The sequence below is a fragment of the Myotis myotis genome, unplaced genomic scaffold (assembly GCF_014108235.1).
Source record: "Myotis myotis isolate mMyoMyo1 unplaced genomic scaffold, mMyoMyo1.p scaffold_m19_p_5, whole genome shotgun sequence".
NCBI classification, from domain to species: Eukaryota; Metazoa; Chordata; class Mammalia; order Chiroptera; family Vespertilionidae; genus Myotis; species Myotis myotis.
Window position 1 is genome coordinate 101,514,828 of NW_023416357.1, and position 19,547 is coordinate 101,534,374.

Sequence of the window (19,547 nt, forward strand, 5' to 3'; positions counted from 1 at the left end):
GAATTGAAGGTCAGATAAAGAGCTTCACAGATAAGAAAAAGCTAAAGGAGTTCATCACTACCAAACCAGTATTATATGAAATGCTGAAGGATATTCTTTAAGGGATAAACACCACATGATCTCACTCATTTGTGGAATGTAATGAACAACATAAACTGATGAACAAGGACTGATCCAGAGACGGAGAGGCATTGATTGGACTGTTGGGCCCTGGAGGGAAGGTAGGGGACGGTGGGGGTAAGGGGGAAAGATCAACGAAAGGACTTATATGCAAGAATATAGGCCTAAGCAATGGACATGGACAACCGGGGGGAGGGGGGAGGGAGGGGTGGGGGAGAGGGCATGAGTCGGGGGGGGGTAGGGGATAACGTGGGGATAAGGACACAGATTTAATATCTTAATCAATAAAAAAAAAATTAAAAAAAAAAAAGAAGTAGCAGTCCTGGATTGTGAGAGGGATGTCTGACTGCCGGTTTAGGCCCCATCCCCTGGATGGGGCCTAAACCAGCATTTGGACATCTCCCGAGGGGTCCTGGATTGGAGAGGGTGCAGGCTGGGCTGAGGGGGACCCTCCCTTGCCCCCACCTCATGCACGAATTTTGTGGACCGGGCCTCTAGTTTTAAAATAAAAAGTATCAAGCCTGGCAGTTAGAATTCATCTGAAATAAAACTTCAAGCCCAGCTGGCATGGCTCAGTGGTTGAGCATCAACCTATGAACCAGGAAGTCAGGGTTCATAGGTCCCGGTCAGGGCACATGCCCGGGTTGTGGGCTCAATCCCCAGTTGGGGCATGCAGGAGGCAGCCAATCAATGATTCTCTCTCATCATTGAATGTTTCTATTTCTCTCTCCCTCTCCTTCCCGCTCTAAAATCAATGAAAATATATATTTTAAAAAAAACTTCAACTGCTAACCTCTCTAAAGAGACTGAGTAAAAATAATCCTAATGTGGTAGGCAGCTAGGCATGAGCAGAGCAAGGATGATGGGCAGGTACAGAAAGCCACCCGGGCGGAAAGCCCCAGGTGCAGAGCAATGGGGGAAACTGGTAAAACAAGAACCTTGCCCCCAGGGTGACCTGTGCTTCCCTAGCTTATCCCTGGTCATTCGGTTTGGACACTCCCCTGACCTTTGGTCCCCTGGCATGTTGCTGGCCATACAGGTTAGACCTCCTTGGAGGGGAACAAACAAGGGGGCCTGAGAATAGCCCTTAAGCATTAAGGCCCCAGGACAATGAGGCTCTGACCAGCATCAAATACACCTAGACCTCAGTTGTGTTTCAGCTCCAGGCCCAGACAAGCAGCCAAACCTGACAAGCGACACTATGGCTGACATCAGGACCAGCTGTGTTGACTAATGACCCCTGCCCTGGCGCCAGCCCTGAAAGGACACACTGGGAAAGCTGATAAATATTCTATTGGGATCCTCCCCTAAGATGTCAGCTGGAGTGCGGCTTGGGCTCTCTCCACGGATCACACCCTCTCCCTTCCCCTCTCCCTTCCCCCAGGCATGGTTTTCTTGCCTCTCTCTCTCCTAAGCTCCAAGGCCCTTCTTTTGCCTCTGTAACTTGTTTCCTGAGCCCATTTCTTCTACAGCTCACTTCTTCTACCTCTTTAACTTCATAAATAAACTTTCTTTTATAGTTTGAGTCTTGAATCTTTCTTAGCCAGAATTCAAGTACCAAGGTTGCTGAACCAAGGTTTGGTCTGACTCCACTGGTCTAATACCTGGTGCTATTTTCACTGCCAACACTAAGAAAATAAAAGTTACTGCTTTAAGAGCTCTAGAACCCCCCCCCCCGGCTGGTGTGGATCAGTGGTTGGAGTGTCGGCCTGTGCACAGAATGGTAGCCGGTTTGATTCCCAGTCAAAGGCATGCACTTCGATTGCAGGTTGCGGGTTCCCTTCCCACCCACCCCATGTGTCTCTCTCACATTGATGTTTCTCTCTCTCTCTCTCTCTCCCCCCTTCTCTCCCTTTCCCTCTCTCTCTTTTCCTCTCTCTCTCTCTCTCTCTGAAAAGCAATGGGAAAAATATCCTCGGGTGAGGATTAACAAAAACATACACACAAAAATAACCTCTAGAAACCCCCAACTTACAGAGAGCATCCACCCTGAGAAGAAGGGGGTGGGGGGGACAGTGCCAGCCTGAGCGAGGGCTGCACAAAGGCCACGGTGTGTGGTGAAGGAGGCCACGCCTGAAAAGGCTCAGACTAGGGACATCCCTGTTGCCCAGGGGAAGGCCTTCCCTCACAGGGTCTTTCTTGGCCACGGAAACAGGGGCATCTTCCAGGAGCTGCATCCAAGACTTCTTTGAGGGCAAACGCTCTGCTTGCCAGGTGCCCTGCTTCGCCTGTGCTGAGGCTGCGTGGTCCTGGCCACGCCGTTAACCCACACAGCGCCTGGAGGCTGCCAGGCCTGGCCAGGACCATGGTTTCAGGCCTGTGGGAGCTGGCAGGCTGGAGCTGGGACCTCAGATAAAGAGGTGACATAGGAACCTCACAGCAGCAGAGGGTGCTACAGCACCACCTCTGGGAGCTGCCCTCCCACCTCGGTCTGGTCTCCCTCTGGGGAGAGGGAGGAAATAGGATGCTTTCCTGACACAAACCCTGCCTTTACGCGCCCCCGAGCTGCTCCCAGAAGTGGGAATTGGGTTTCTGTGTGTGTGTTTATGGTCTGTCTTTCCAGAGCAATGTCAGCTCCAGGATTCCCGGATCCAGGAGTCAGAAGTGGGAATGGGAGAGGCTGCACTCACCCTTGCCCCAGGAGTCACTGAGGCAGGACGGTAAGAAGCTGGGCAGATTCCCTGACAAGTGGAACAGGGAAGCTGAGACAATACAACGAAACAGGCCAAACAATCTGAGCAACTTACAGCGAGCGTGTGAGTCACAAGGTTTTACCTTCCGTAACCAAGGACACTGAGGAGCAAATTTCAGATCCTCTCAGGACAGAATGGACTGGTCCTGGGTCCTTTTTCAATACCATTCTTAATGACGTTCTTTTAAAAGAAACTGACCAGAAAAGAACCCCTGTCCCCTCTATACTCACATTTGGATGAATGAACACACTGAAGAACACACCTGAAACGCTAATGAGCCCTGGCAGGTGTGGCTCAGTTGGTTGAGCATTGTCCCATGTGCCAAAAGATCGCTGGTTCAATTCCCAGTCAGGGCACCAGCCTTGGTTGCAGGCTCAGTCCCCAGTAGGGGGTGGGCAGGAGGCAGCCGATTGATATTTCTCCCTCACATTGATGTCTCTCTCTCTCTCTCTCTCTCTCTCTCTCTCTCTCTCTCTCTCTCTCTCTCTCTCTTTCCTGTCCTCTCTTTCTAAAGTCAATTAAAAAAAATTTTTTTAAAAGAAAACAGCCCTAACCGGTTTGGCTCAGTGGATAGAGCGTCAGCCTGCGGACTGAAGGGTCTCAGGTTTGATTCCAGTCAAGGGCATGTACCTGGGTTGCGGGCACATCCGCAGTGGGGAGTGTACAGGAGGCAGCTGATTGATGTTTCTCTCTCATCGATGTTTCTAACTCTCTATCCCTCTCCATTCCTCTCTGTTAAAAATTAATAAAATAATAAAAAGAAAACAAAGCTAATGAATATTCTGTGAAGACCCTCCCCTGAGACCTCCCCTAGGATTCTGGCAGGCCAAAGAGAGATAAAAAGCCTCAAGACAAAAGAGCCACAGTGCGCCCTCCAAAGAGCATGTCCATGCCTTGTGTCTTTGCTGGTTTTCTCCTAAACTCTAGGGCACCCCATGAGACTTGTAACCAGGAGAGCGGTGGGCAATGACGGCTCAAGCTGGGCTAGCCCCCCGGACCTGTCTCCATGGCCCCCTTTCCTCTGACTTTTCCTCTCCTGTTGCTTCTCCTACCTAAGCCCTCCCTTGTTTCACTGTCCCCAGCTTTAACAAACACACTCTCAAAAGCCACCTGGACTCATGTTGTGAAATCTTTTCTACACAAAGTCAAGAACCCACACATGATAGGTCCTCCCTTCCCCCAACTGGTGGGTGGGGTATGACGTAACCTGCAGCCCAGAAATACCTGAGTGACTAACCAGGTACCTTATATGGACTATACATTGGACCACCAGTCCACACCTGCCAAATACCCTAAGCCCTTGTCCTATATGGACAATGCAGTAAGCCACCAATCAGCGTGCGCCGAGTACACTAAGCCCCCCACCCCTTCCCATTCCGCCCCTCAAAAGGCCTGCCCAGCCCTGCACGTGCTGCTGTCCTCCCGTTGCGAGGCAGCCCGGCAGGTGCTTCTCCTCTAATAAAGCCTGTAGTCCTGGTTTTAGGCCTCCGTCTGATTTTTCAACACACTATGGTGACAAGCAGGCTGTGTTCTAGGAGGCCCGATTAAGGAGTTTTAGATTTTATTCCAAAGGCATTTAGGAGAGATTTTAGAAGTTTGCATTTTAGAAATATTACTCTAACAATATAGATGCTAAAATGTTAACAGTGACTGTCTCTGGGGGATGGAATTGTTTGTGTACGCTTTTTCTTTACTTTTTTTTCTTCTCTGTTCACTTATCTGTATTTTATCATGTTTTCCACAATGAACACGGCCTACCTGTGTGTATCAGTGTCCAGGGGCTGCCATCATAAAGGACCACAAACTGGGTCACTGAAAACAACAGGAATCTATTATCTCCCAGATTGGGAGACCCTCGGACGCCCAAAATCAAGGTAGCACGGTGCCATGCTCCCTCCCAAGGCTCTGAGAAGGGTCCTTTCTCTCTCTTTTTTTTTTCTTTTCTTGTTTTTACATGGGAAGGATCCTGTCTCTTTTTCTCTTTTTTTTTACTTGGGTTCTGGCTAGGAAATAATTCAGAGCCCAAACCCAAATTATAAGAGAACATTTATTTGGTAAATCAGAGAGGTAGAAAAAGTAATTCCTAAAAGAAATGGGCTCTGGAAGCAAGTTATAGAGGTAAAGGAAGGGCCTTTGGAGCTTGGGAGTGAGGAAGCTAATTGTGATGTGCCTGGGACTCCACGGAGGGGTGGGAGGGGTGGGAGGGGGAGGGCAAGTAAAAAGGGGAAGGAAAGGGAAAGGCAGGGGCGTGCTTCCAGGAGAGGAGCACCCAGGGAAGGATCCTTCCTGCCTCTTCGGTTTCTTGGCTGGTGGCTGCATCACTCCGGGCTCCGCCCCTCCCTTCACATGGCCTTCTCCCCTGTGTGCCTGTGTCTCCTCTTCTTATAAGGACACCAGTCACTGGGTGTAGGGTCCCCCTTAAATTCATAATGATCTCATCCAGAGACCCTTAACTAATTGCATCTGCAAAGCCCTTTCTTTGTCCCAAATAAGGTCACGTTCTGAGGTTCCGAGTGAACATCGAGTTTTGAAGGGCTGCTATTCAACCCACCACATTGCAGGATACAAATAAAGCATCAAAGGAAAATTTAAAAAATCATTCTGGAGGCCCCATGAGACTGGAAGCAAAGCTTAGCGGCCAGGGGCCTGGAGAGGAGGCTGGTGCTGGAGTCCAGGCCCAGGTTTGGACAGCAGCAGCTGGGGATACCGAGGGCAGGGTGAGGGAGAGGCTGTGGAGGCCATGTCACAGGGTTAACTGGAGATGGACATCAAGTGGGGCCAACGGCTGGCTTTCTGGCTTGGATAACAATGCTACGTATCCAGATGGGAATGAGGAGGAGGAGGAGCACGTTGGGGAGAAAGGCATCTGCCAGAACAGGAGAAAACTCTCCACAAGCCAGTGGTACAGACTCCGAGTGACCAAGATATAGTCTCTGAAGGAAGAGTCCTAAAACTAAAGAACCCAGTGAGAAAGGTGTTCATGGTTTCCTACTAATGGCAAGCATACTTGTCTAATGGTCATATTTGTCTAACGGCTCCATTTTGCAGGTGGGGAAACTGAAAACTAGTGTATACCATTCAGAATATATGGCTTTATCTGTTTTACCTAGTTTAATAAGACTGTAAACTTCTTTTTTAAAAATATATATATTTTATTGATTTTTTACAGAGAGGAAGGAAGAGGGATAAAGAGTTAGAAACATTGATGAGAGAGAAACATCAATCAGCTGCCTCCTGCACAAACCCCACTGGGGATGTGCCCACAACCAAGGTACATGCCCTTGACCAGAATCGAACCTGGGACCCTTCAGTCCACAGGCTGACGCTCTATCCACTGAGTCAAACTGGTTAGGACCAGACTGTAAACTTCTATAAGGGAAAAATATATCTCATGTTCAACCTCACTTGTGATTATTGAAATGCAAATTCAAACTACACTGAGATAAACTGGATCTCATTAAAATTAAAAACTTTTGTGCAGCCATGACCAGTTTGGCTCAGTGGATAGAGCATTGGCTTGCGGACTGAAGGGTCCCAGGTTCGATTCCAGTCAAGGACATGTACCTTGGTTGCAGGCACATCTCCAGTAGGGGGTGTGCAGGAGGCAGCTGATCGATGTTTCTCTCTCATCGATGTTTCTAACTCTCTATCCCTCTCCCTTCCTCTCTGTAAAAAAACAATAAAACATATTTAAAAAAACAACCTTTGTGCATAAAAAGATACTATAAAAAAGTGATAGTTTTTCTCAGTGGATAGAGCATCGGCCTATGCACCAAAGGGTTCCAGGTTCAATTCCAGTCAAGGGCACATACCTTGGTTGCAGGCTCCTCCCTGGTCCAGGCCCTGGTTGGGGCTTGTGCGGGAGGCAACCAATCAATGTGTTTCTCTCACATGGATGTTTCTCTCTGTCTTTCCCTCTCTCTCTTCCACTCTCCTTAAAATCAATGGAAAAATATCCTTGGGAGAGGATTAACAAACAACAACAAAAAATTGAAAAACAACTCACAGAATGGGAGAGAACAGTCACAAATCTGATAAGGAACTAATCTCCAGAATATATAAAGAACTCTTACAACTCAACAACAAAATCACACACAACCCAGTTAAAAAATGGGCAAAGGACTTAAATAGACATTTCTCTAAAGGAGATATACAAATTAACAATAAACACATGAAAAGAGGCTCAAAATCACTAATCATTAGAGAAATACAAATCAAAACCACAATGAGATACCACTTCATACCCAGTAGGATGACTAGAATAAAAAAGACAAAAAGACATAATAACAAGTGTTGCTAGGGATGTGAAGAATTGGAACCCTGTGCATTGCTGATAGGAATATAAAATGGTGAAAGCCTTGTGGAAAAATGTCTGGCAGTTTCTCAGAAAAGTTAAACATGAAATTATCACATGAGCCAGCAATTCTACTCCTAGATATATATCCAAGAGAAATGAAAATATACCCACACAAAAACTTGTATACCAATGTTCATGTATAGCAGCATTATTCACAATAGCTAAAAAAAAAAAAAATGATAACAACTCAAATGTCTGTTAACGAATGAGTGGATAAAACACAGTTTATATAGTCCATGGAATATTAGTCAGCCATAAAAAGAATGAAATTCTGATACATGCTACAACATGGATAAACCTTGAAAATATTATGCTAAGAAAAGAAAATATTATGCTAAATGCAATAAGCCAGACACAAAGGACAACTATATATGATTTCCACTCATATGAGATACCTAGAGTAGTCAAATTCTTAGGTACAGAAAGAAATGGAATAGAGGTTACTAAGGGCTGGGGAGAGGGTGGAATGAGGAGTTATTGTTTAATGGCTAGAGTTTCCGTTTGGGGGATAAAAAAAGTTCTGGAAATGGACAGTGGTGATTGTTCACAACATTGTGAATATACTTAATGCCCTGAATTGTACACTTACAAATAGTTGAATTGGTAAATTTTATGTTATAGAAATTTTACCACAAAAACCAACACTGAAATTCCATTTCTCACCTATCAGTTTAGCAAAATTGAAAAGTATAGCAACCTACCCTGTTGGCAAGGCTGTGGGAAAGCAGGCCCTCTTATATTTTGCTAGTGGGAATGCAACCCTTACTGAGAGGAATCTGTCATTAATAACAAAACTACATATGTCTTTACCTTTTGGCCCAGAAACCTCACTTCTAGAACTTTACCTTGGAGATATACCCCCAACAATATGAAAATACATATGTACTTGGTTGCTCATTGCAGCAGGGGAGCTATTTAGATGCTCATACATAAAAAAGTGGTTGAATAAAAGCTCTTCCACACACCTCTGTGAATTGAGGTGGTGTGATTTCCAGGATATAATGCTAAGTGAAAAAGGCAACACGGGAAAGAATATCTAGTGCAGGGGTCCTCAAACTACGGCCCGCGGGCCACATGCAAATATAAATATTGTATTTGTTCCCATTTTGTTTTTTTACTTCAAAATAAGATATGTGCAGTGTGCATAGGAATTTGCTCATAGTTTTTTTTTAAACTATAGTCCGGCCCTCCAACGGTCTGAGGGACAGTGAACTGGCCCCCTGTTTAAAAAGTTTGAGGACGCCTGATCTATAGTGTGCTACTTTTGTATAAGAAACAAGGGGAATTAAGAAAATATACATTTGCCTCCTCACTTGAGCATACAGAAACCTAGGAAGGAAAAAGCAGAGAGAACTGAGATTGGTTACCAGAAGGCAGTGGGCAGGAATTGCGAGGGCAGGATGGAGGGGACAGGGGAGAAGATACTTCTCTGAATATACCTTTTTGTACAGACCTGCCTTTTGGAACCATGCCATTCTTCTATGTATTTGAAAAAGTAAGTAAAATCTCCAAAATGGGAGGAACGAGTCCTAAAATTTAACACAAACAGAACCAAAGCACATTTCAAATGAACAACAAACACACTTGTTCTCACTCGCTGCAGCGGGCCCACACTCCGCTCGCAGCTTTGCTCCGTGCTATTCCATTCTCCGAGACGACTGTTGTCTCCTCCTCCAGTCGCCACGGAAGAAGAGATGTCATCAACCATGGCTATGGCCTGTGCTGAGCTGGCTTTGCTGGGGATGATTCCACCCCTCCCCCAGCTGTGTTTCCTTCATTGCCAGATGCCCCCAACACCAGCATCATGGTGGGCATGGGGCAGAAGACAGCTATATGGGCAACAAGGCCCAGAGCAAGCACAGTATCCTCACCGTCTTGGATGACATGAAGATGGAGAAGATTTGGCACCACACCTTCTACAACGAGCTGCTTGTGGCCCCCGAGGAACATCCTGTGCTGCTGACCGAGGTTCCCCTGAACCCCAAGGCCAACCATGAGAAGATGACTCAGATCATGTCCGAGACCTTTAGCACTCAGGCCATGTACATGGCCATCCAGGCGGTGCTGTCCCTGAATGCCTCTGGCTGCACCACTGATATTGTTATGGGCTCTGGGGATGGGGGTCACCCACACTATGCCCAGCAATGAGGTCTACTCCCCCCCATTCTATCCTGTGTCTGGACCTAGCTGGCTGGGACCTGGCCAACTATCTCCCTGAAGATCTTCACAGGGTGTGGCTACACCTTTACCACCGCAGTGAATGGGAAATCATGTGTAACATCAAGGAGAAGCTCTGCTACATAGTCCCGGACTTCGAGCAGGAGATGGCCACTGCAGTGTCCGCCGCATCCTGGAGAAGAGCTACGAGCCCGAGGGGCAGGTGATCATCATCAGCGAGCGGTTCCAGTGTCCGGAGGCACTCTTTCAGCCCTCCTTCCTGGGTATGGAGTCCCGTGGCATCCAAGAGACCACATTCAACTCTATCACGAAGTGTAATGTTGACATCTGGAAGGACATGTATGCCAACACAATGTTGTCTGTAGGGCCACCATGTACCCCAGCATTGCCGACAGGATGCAGAAGGAGATCACAACCCTGGCTGTGATCAAGATCAAGATCATTGCCCTGCCGAAGAACAAGTACTCGATGTGGATCGATGACTCCATTCTGGCCTCACTGTACACCTTCCAGCAGATGTGGATCAGCAAGAGTATGACAAGTTGGGCCTGTCCGTTGTCCACTGCAAATGCTTCTAAACATACCGTGGGCAGATGAGTAGCATTTGCTGCATGAGTTGATCAAGTCTGAGTTTGCCCTAGCAAATGTATACACCTCAGGCTGGCCTCATGGAACTGGAATAAGCCTTTGAAAAGAAATTGTCCTTGAAGCTTGTATCTGATCTTGTATTCAAGTTAACTGTTCCCTTGGAACATGTTTTAAGACCCTGTACATATCTATGATTTTTAAAAATATATATTTTTATTGATTTCAGAGAGGAAGGGAGAGAGAGAGAGATAGAAACATCACTGATGAGAGAGAATCATTGATTGGCTACCTCCTGTACACCCGCTACTGGGGCTCGAGCTCACAACCCAGGCATGTGCCCTTGACTGGAATCGAACCTGGGACCCTTCAGTCCATAGGCCAACACTCTATCCACTGAGCCAAACCAGTTAGGGCCATATTTATGATTTAAACCCCTGCACATGTGGTTGGTCACTTGGTGGCCGAAACGAAAACATGATTGTGCAAGAGAAATCCAGCGTCTTGGTGAGAAGTGGGGAGACCACGCATTCCTGATTTGTTCAGGGTACTAACCTGCAGAAGCTGCCTATTCCAGGGTTTCTTTGTGTTTTTTTTTAAATATATTTTATTGATTTTTTTACAGAGAGGAAGAGAGAAGGATAAAGAGTTAGAAACATCGATGAGAGAGAAACATCCATCAGCTGCCTCCTACACACCCCCCACTGGGGATGTGCCCGCAACAAAGGTACATGCCCTTGACCGGAATCAAACCCGGGACCCTTCAGTCCGCAGGCCGATGCCCTAGCCACTGAGCCAAACCGGTTAGGGCAATTCCAGGATTTCTTTAGAGGCTGGCATGAGTCCTGAACCAGCTGTCATTTCTGTCCTGCCAGTCTGATGGTGTTGGGAGAGTTTGAGGCTTGGAAAGTTTCTATCTCTATCCCTCTCCTTTACTCTCTCTCTAAAAATCAATGAAAATACAGGTTTTTTTAAAAGGTTTAACTGGCCGAAACCGGTTTGGCTCAGTGAATAGAGCGTCAGCCTGCGGACTGAAGGGTCCCAGGTTCGATTCCGGTCAAGGGCATGTACCTGGGTTGCGGGCACATCCCCAGTGGGAGATGTGCAGGAGGCAGCTGATCGATGTTTCTCTCTCATCGATGTTTCTAACTTTCTATCTCTCTCCCTTCCTCTCTGTGAAAAATCAATAAAATATATATAAATAAATAAATAAATAAATAAATAAATAAAAGGTTTAACTGTTAGGGAATCAATTACACATTGAGAATGACTAATCTTATTGTGGGAAGCCGCCTATTATCTTCACTAGCAGAGAGGTGTGGACAAGGAGCCGGAATGCTGGTGACCCTGGAGCCCTGGCAAAGGTCAGGGCAATGCACCCACTGTTTAGCCCAGACAATGGTAGCTGAAGCAACTTCCCACCAGATAGTCATGGAAATCCTTACTGATAAGAAAGCCTGTCTGTCACTGGAAAATGCCTGCCTAAGGGCTATAGGTGTATCCCAAACTGAATAAAAGTCTGGCTAGGCCCAGCACAAGCGGAGTCCTCCCTCTTGCGTTCAGCTCCCGCCTGGCCCCCCAATTTCCAAATTATTATTTCTTGTCTCATCTCTGTCATTTGCTCGCGGCCCTTCTCCAGAGCCGGAACCCTGAACCACGCGGGACACGGGTCATTCACATCTTATGATGACCTCAAAAATAGTATTTCACGCTTTATTACTGTGTCACTTCACTAAATAGGAAATTTAGTTTCTAAAAACTCTTATCTGTTTTTTATTTTACTGGCTTGAAAGGCAGATTCCTGTTTTGAGAATTACATGTTGTAATATAATCACAAATAAGTTAATGGTTCAAAAACAAATGGTAGTACTTTATAAAAGGAGCAAGACAAGAAAGAGAAAAAAAAAAGGCGCAAGACCGTTTTCATTAGGTTGTGACACCAGGCTAAGAGGGCTTAGGGTTGGAAAGCAAGGAGTGTGGGCAGTGCATGGGCTCAGGTATAAATCTGCTTATGCTCTAGAGCAGTGGTTCTCAACCTTCCTCATGCCGCGGCCTGTGCTAGGGCGAGGGGCGGCGGCGTGGAGGGGTTACAGAATGTCACAGAATGTGCTGAGGGGAGGAAACGGGACATGAGAAATTGAATGTGCTGGGAGGGGGGACTGACATATGGAGGACTGTGTCAGGGTTAGGAACCACGGAAGAAAAATTGCTAGATTGTCTTAGAAAAACAATGTGTTATGATATGCTCCAGCCAGGTGTGACGACTCTGTTTACCCCCCCCCCCCCTTTGTGCTTATGAACTATCTGTGAACTTCTAAGGAATAGCTAATGGAATGCTTTGTATTTTTTCTCTAACACTGATTTGCTATAAAGGATCATACTGCACCCTTGATCTCTGCCACATGCTCCGAAGCTCCCAGAGGGGGAGATAGGCACTGTGGTCAGCTGGCCAGCTTAATAAAGGCTCTTAAATTTAAATTCTGAGTCGGTGGTCTATCTCGTTGAGCCAACCCATAACAGACCCTTTAATACAGTTCCTCATGTTGTGGTGACCCCCAATGTCATTGTTACAAATTGAACATAATTAAAGCGCAGTGATTATCACAAAAACAATATGTAATTATATATGTCTTTTCCGATGGTCTTAGGCGACCCCTGTGAAAGGGTTGTTCGACTCCCAAAGGGGTCGCGACCCACAGGTTGAGAACCGCTGCTCTAGACGAAGGGATCTAGAGAACCTAGACCTATTTTCCTTTCTTAGCTGATGTTTTCCTGCCAGAATACCTAGGATGCTTGTTTCTTGCCTTAAGTTGGAAAACAATTTGCATTTTCACCTCTAAATTTATTCATCTTTTTTTTAAAAAACCTGATGCTTTTTAAAAAATACATTTTTATTGATTTCAGAGAGGAGGAGAGGAGATACATAGAAACATCGATGAGAGCGATACATCCTAGGCTGCCTCCCACACGCCTCCTACTGGGGATCAAGCCCACAACCTGGGCATGTGTCCTGACTGGGAATCAAATCTGGGACCTCTTGGTTCATGGGACTACGTTCAATCCACTGAATTACATCAGCTGGGCAATTCATCCTTTTAATTTATGTAAAATTTTTGTACACAATTCTCAATTCTTTTTTTTTTAAATATATTTTATTGATTTTTCACAGAGAGGAAGGGAGAGAGACAGAGAGTCAGAAACATCGATGAGAGAGAAACATCGATCAGCTGCCTCCTGCACATCTCCTACCAGGGATGTGCCCGCAACCAGGGCACACGCCCCTGACCGGAATCGAACCCAGGACCCTTGAGTCCCCAGGCTGACGCTCTATCCACTGAGCCAAACCGGTTCGGCCTCAATTCTTTAAGAGATAACAAGTACTGTCATGTGGGGGAGAAACCAAGATGGCGGCATAGGTTAACACCGGAGATTGCTGCCTCGAACAACCACTTCAGAGATATAACTAAAGGACAGAACGGACATCATCCAGAACCACAGGAAGGCTGGCTGAGTGGAAATTCTACAACTAGGAGGAAAGAGAATATCATACCCAGACTCAGAGGAGGCACAGTGCTGAAGTGAAATACTCAGGTGCGGAGTGCGCGCGCGGAGCGGGCTGGCGGCGAGGGTGCGGTTGTTGTTTTCAATCAGGAGGGAGTTTCAGACTCTGAGCTCCAGATCCGGGCGAGTCGCTGGGGACCCAGACTCAAACGGGAGAAGCGGGACTGTCTGGCTTCGGTCGGAACTCAAAGGCAGCTTTCTCTCCGAGGTTTGCAACCGTTGCTGGGACTCTGAGAGGCAGAGCCCCTAGGGACAGGACTGAGAGCAGCCATAACTGCTTGCTCCGCCTGCCCTGTAGATCCCCGGGGACCCGCCCTGCCCAAGCCCTTCGCAGAACCATTTGCCAGATAGCCTCAGGCAAACGGTAGATTAGCACCGCCCTAGAGATCCAGCACAGAAGCTCTCCCACTGCAGACACAGCTGACTCTCATAGCCAGTTAGCCTGGAGGTCAAATCACCCCTGGTATTGCTGACAACAATCAAGGCTTAATTACAACAAGACTGTGCACAAAGACCACTAGGGGGTGCACCAAGAAAAGATAAAAAAATGCGGAGACAAAGAAACAGGACACAAATGTCAGAAATGGAAGATATAGAGCTCAAAACCACACTTTTAAGGTCTCTCAAGAACTGTCTAGAAGCTGCCGATAAACTTAGTAAGGCCCTCGAAAAGACTGGTGAGACCGCCGATAAATGTAGTGAGATCCTCAAGAAATCTAATGAGACCCTCGATGTTGTGATAAAGAACCAACTAGAAATTAAGCATACACTGACTGAAATAAAGAATATTATACAGACACCCAACAGCAGACCAGAGGAGCGCAAGAATCAAGTCAAAGATTCGAAACGTGAAGAAGCAAAAAACATCCAACTGGAAAAGCAAAATGAAAAAAGAATCCGAAAATACGAAGATAGTGTAAGGAGCCTCTGGGACAGCTTCAAGCGTACCAACATCAGAATTATAGGGGTGCCAGAAGATGAGAGAGAGCAAGATATTGAAAACCTATTTGAAGAAATAATGACAGAAAACTTCCCCCACCTGGTGAAAGAAATAGACTTACAGGTCCAGGAGGTGCAGAGAACCCCAAACAAAAGAAATCCAAAGAGGACCACACCAAGACACATCATAATTAAAATGCCAAGAGCAAAAGACAAAGAGAGAATCCTAAAAGCAGCAAGAGAAAGAAACTCAGTTACCTACAAGGGAATACCCATACGACTGTCAGCTGATTTCTCAACAGAAACTTTGCAGGCCAGGAGGGAGTGGCAAGAAATATTCAAAGTGATGAATACCAAGAACCTACAACCAAGATTACTTTATCCAGCAAAGCTCTCATTCAGAATTGAAGGTCAGATAAAGAGCTTCACAGATAAGGAAAAGCTAAAGGAGTTCATCACCACCAAACCAGTATTATATGAAATGCTGAAAGGTATCCTTTAAGAAGAGGAAGAAGAAGAAAAAGGTAAAGATACAAATTGTGAACAACAAATATGCATCTATCAACAAGTGAATCTAAGAATCAAGTGAACAAATAATCTGGTGATCATAATAGAATCAGGGACATAGAAAGGGAATGGACTGACTATTCTTGGGGGGGAAAGGGGTGTGGGAGATGCGGGAAGAGACTGGACAAAAATCGTGCACCTATGGATGAGGACAGTGGGTGGGGAATGAGGGCGGAGGGTGGGGTGGGAACTAGGAGGAGGGGAGTTATGGGGGGAAAAAAGAGGAACAAATGTAATAATCTGAACAATAAAGATTTAATTAAAAAATAAAAAAAAAAAACAAGTATTGTCATGTGAGAACATTAGGCTCCAAGAACAAGTCATTGTGAGAAGAATAATGTGCTGCAGTAAAAAAAGAGACACATACTTAAGGGTGAGAAAAAAAATAAAACCAATGATCTTAGGTAACTTTTGAATATAGTATTTAGAGCACATGCCTTCAGGTTAAAGACAAAAAGAACTCTAAACAAATATTAAACTCTACTAGGTAGGCATTTTTCCCCATAGGCATGAATGAACAATTTGAAGTTACTTTTTGGAATTCTAGAATTGAGCAAATATGTAAATATACAGTATTGTGGAAATGAAAGCCAAGTTCCTCATGGTTGGAGAATGGAGTTACAAATATGGAGAGGGGATGCCTGGCCGGCGTGGCTCAGTTGGTTGGTTGGTTTTGTCCCGTGCACCAAAAGGTTGCCAGTTCAAGTCCTGTTCAAGGCACATGCCCAGATTTTGGGCTCAGTCCCCAGTAGGGATGCAGGAGGCAGCTGATCAATGTTTTGTTCACACTGATCTTTCTCTTCCTCTCCTTTACCCTCTAAAACTCAATTTTAGGAACCTGGCTGGAGAACCTCGCTACGCTGATCGCTGATCGACTGAACGCTGCCTCCGTGTCATTCCTTCTTCGCAGACTCCGTCCATCCGCACCTTTGGGAACCCCTGGACCTGCTGGGGCTGGACCCCAACATCTGGCGCCCAGCGTGGGGCACGAACCCACGACCCTGAGATCAGGAGTCTCCTGCTCTACAGACTGAGCCAACCGGCCGCGTGCCAGCCTCACACCCCACGGGGTTGGCATCGACTGACTGCCGCAGGGAGCCCGCTTCGGCGCAGAGCTCCAGCGGCCGGCGGGGGCGCCCGCAGCCTCTCCCGGGATCCGCGCCTTTGGAGGCGGGAGAGCCCTCCTGCCGCGGCTGGTGTGGGCTGGGGACACCGCCCCTCCCGCTTTCGCCCCGGCCGGGCCCCTGCCCCTGCCCCTGCCCCTGCCCCTGCCCCGGTCCCTGCCCCTGCCCCTGCCCCTGCCCCTGCCCCTGCCCCTGCCCCTGCCCCGGTCCCTGCCCCTGCCCCTGCCCCTGCCCCTGCCCCGGTCCCTGCCCCTGCCCCCGCCCCCGCCCCTGCCCCTGCCCCTGCCCCTGCCGCGGAGCCGGCGGCCTCCCCACCCCCCTGTCTGCTCCGGAGCCCGCGGGTCAGCCGCTCTGGGAGTCCCCGCTCTCCCCCGTTTCCTCCCCTCCCGTCCCCCCTCTCCACCCCCGGAGCCCCCGGCCGTGGCGTGCGGGGCCCCTCTGAAAAGGACTCTGGGTTTCCACCCGCTGCTGAGCCCGGCGTCCCGGAAGCGGCGGCGATGGGCGCCATTGTGGGCGCCCACCTCCGCCGCCGCCTCCGCGGAAGCACCTCCGAATGGAGCCGGCCCCCCTCGGCGACGTCTCGGCCCGCCTCACCACAGAGCAAATCCTGTACGACGTAAAACAAGAGTATAAACGCCTGCAGAAGAGAAGACATTTAGAAACTTGTCTTCAGCCTAACCGGTTTGGCTCAGTGGATAGAGCGTCGGCCTGCGGACTGAAGGGTCCCAGGTTCGATTCCGGTCAAGGGCATGTACCTGGGTTGTGGGCACATCCCCAGTAGGGAGTGTGCAGGAGGCAGCTGATGGACGTTTCTCTCTCATCGATGTTTCTAACTCTCTCTCCTCCCTTCCTCTCTGTAAAAATCAATAAAAATAAAATTAAAAAAAAAAAACTTGTCTTCAACAGACGGTTGCATGTTGTACTTCGGATGCACAGCCACATGCCTTTCTCCTCCGTGGACCCGCTTCCCCAGGAACTTCATCTGCAACATCCTCACCTTTAAAGCAAGAACAGCCCTTACTCACCCGACGGCAGGTTGGCGTGATCTGTGAACGCTTGTGGAAAGAACGGGAAGAGAAAGTTCGAGAAGAGTATGAAGAATTACTGAAAACAAACCTTGCAGAACAATACGATGCATTTGTGAAGTTTACGCATGATCAAATAATGCGACGATATGGAGAACAGCCTGCTAGTTATGGTTCATGAATCACATTTTCTGCATTTGCGGGCTGCCTTGTTCCTTGTTGAATTGTTGCAAGCGGTCCCAATTATGACATGCAGCAATGCGAACACCCCCCTGTGAATACAGGTTATTTCAAGCTTTCATCAGTGACCACTACTCTTAGGCAGCAACTGGTTTTGGAAATCCCTACCTTGTACAGTAGGAAAAACAACCTCCCTTACAGAGATTAAACAGAAGGTCGAGGGACCTATCAGGATTTCCTTTCTCGCCTCATACAGGCAGTCAAGAGAGTAATCACTAACGAAGAGGCAGCCGATATTCTAGTTAAACAACTGGCTTTTGAAAATGCTAATAATACCTGTCAGGCTTTATGAAGGCCGATTCGCAGAAGGGGAACTATAAATGATTTTATAGAACAGTGTGCTGATGTAAGTCCAGCATTTATACAGGGTGTAGCGATAGTTGCAGCCCTCAAGGGGGAGACATACCCTCAATATGTACAGGGCATAGGACACGCCAGCAATAATACAGATAATAAAAGAAATATGAACTGCTAAAAAAATAAAAAATAAAACTCAATTTTAAAATATTTAAAAAAAAATATGGAACCCTAGCCTGTTTGGCTCAGTGGATAGAGCATCGGCCTGTGGACCAAAGGGTCCAGGGTTCGATTCCAGTCAAGAGCACATACCACGGTTGCAGGCTTCTCCCCAGCCCAGGCCCTGGTCAGGGTGTGTGCAGGAGGCAATCAATTGATGTATTTCTCTCACATTGATATTTCTGTCTTTCCGTCTCTCTAAAAATCAATCAATGGAAAATATCTCAGGTGAGGATAAAAAAAGAAAGAAAGATATATGGAGAGGGGAGATAGAATGAATCCTATAGCATTACACTGGAATTGGAGATATCAGTATAAACCTACGGATGTATACATTTCATCCATTTCCCAGCTCTATCCTCCAAGAGGGCACCACAATAACTATAAGTACACTTAGTACCCAGCTCTTGGTTTCTAACTACATTTTCCACTAAACACTTTTTTTTTAAATGTTAATAGTGACCCTCTTTGAGTGGTATTTATTTATTTATTTACTTTTAATTTTTATTTATTTCAGAGAGGAAGGGAGAGGGAGAGAGAGACAGAAACAGCAATGATGAGAGAGAATCATTGATTGGCAGCCTCCTGCATGCCCCTTCCTGGGGATTGAGCCCGCAACCCGGGCATGTGTCCTTGACTGGAATCGAACCTGGGACCCTTCAGTCTGTAGGCCGACACTCTATCCACTGAGCCAAACAGGCTAGGGCTCCACTAAACATTTAAAAAAACAACTACAAAGTGTCAACTAGAAGTTTTATAGCAGAGGAAACCTGGTTGATCAATCAAAGTCAGCCTTGGCAGTAATGAAACTATTGGGCAGTGTATACCTCTTCACATTATACACGGAGAACTCAGCATCACTTCCGTAGTCTTCCTGCCTAAAAAGTGAATGGCCTAAATCTAAGTATGATGAAACTGAAACTGAGGGATACTCTATAAAATAAATGGCCGTACTCTTCAAAATGACAATGTCAAAACAACAACAACAAAGAAAAAAACGAAAACAAAATGACAATGATTATAATAGCTAGGAACTATTTCAGATTAAAGGAGTTTAAAGAATAAATGCAAACCTTGTATGATTTTGAATTTTCTTTTGCTATAAAGAATATTATCAGGACAATTGATAACACCTTGATAAGGTCTGTAGATAATAGTATCATTTCAGGGTTACTTTCCTGATTTTGAACACTGTTCTGTGGATATATAAGGGAATTCATTGTTGTTCCCATAGGAAAAGGAGAATAATACCTACCCCATGGGGTTGTCAAGAGCATTAAATGCACTGATTCACATACAGAATTTAGCATAAAATATGTAGTAAATATAGAGAAGAATACCACTGGGAATTTGGTTACAAGAAAGGGTCTCATTGGAGGTGGTATGGTAAAAAAAACCACCATCCTATACCTTCAACTTCAGAAATACCAGCTTAGGTGCAGAAAGACAAAGGCTCTGCCAATATGGATATATTAAAACACACACACACACACACACACACACACACAAAACCCACAATATATCTGCCAGGAAGGAATCGTAGTTAACTGGGCACAGTCTGATAACTGAAGTCTAGTTGCCATCGTTGACAGAGGCCTGTCATGCACACTGCATTTTAGGGAAAAGCTACAAACTGAACCTT

General features: G+C 46.6%; 2 pseudogenes; both read left to right on the forward strand.

The window, feature by feature from the left end:
* The first annotated feature begins 8,737 nt into the window (after nt 1–8,737).
* On the forward strand, nt 8,738–9,926 carry LOC118656571 (annotated as a pseudogene).
* A 484-nt stretch (nt 9,927–10,410) lies between these two features.
* LOC118656572 lies at nt 10,411–17,753 on the forward strand (annotated as a pseudogene).
* The last annotated feature ends 1,794 nt before the right edge of the window (nt 17,754–19,547 follow it).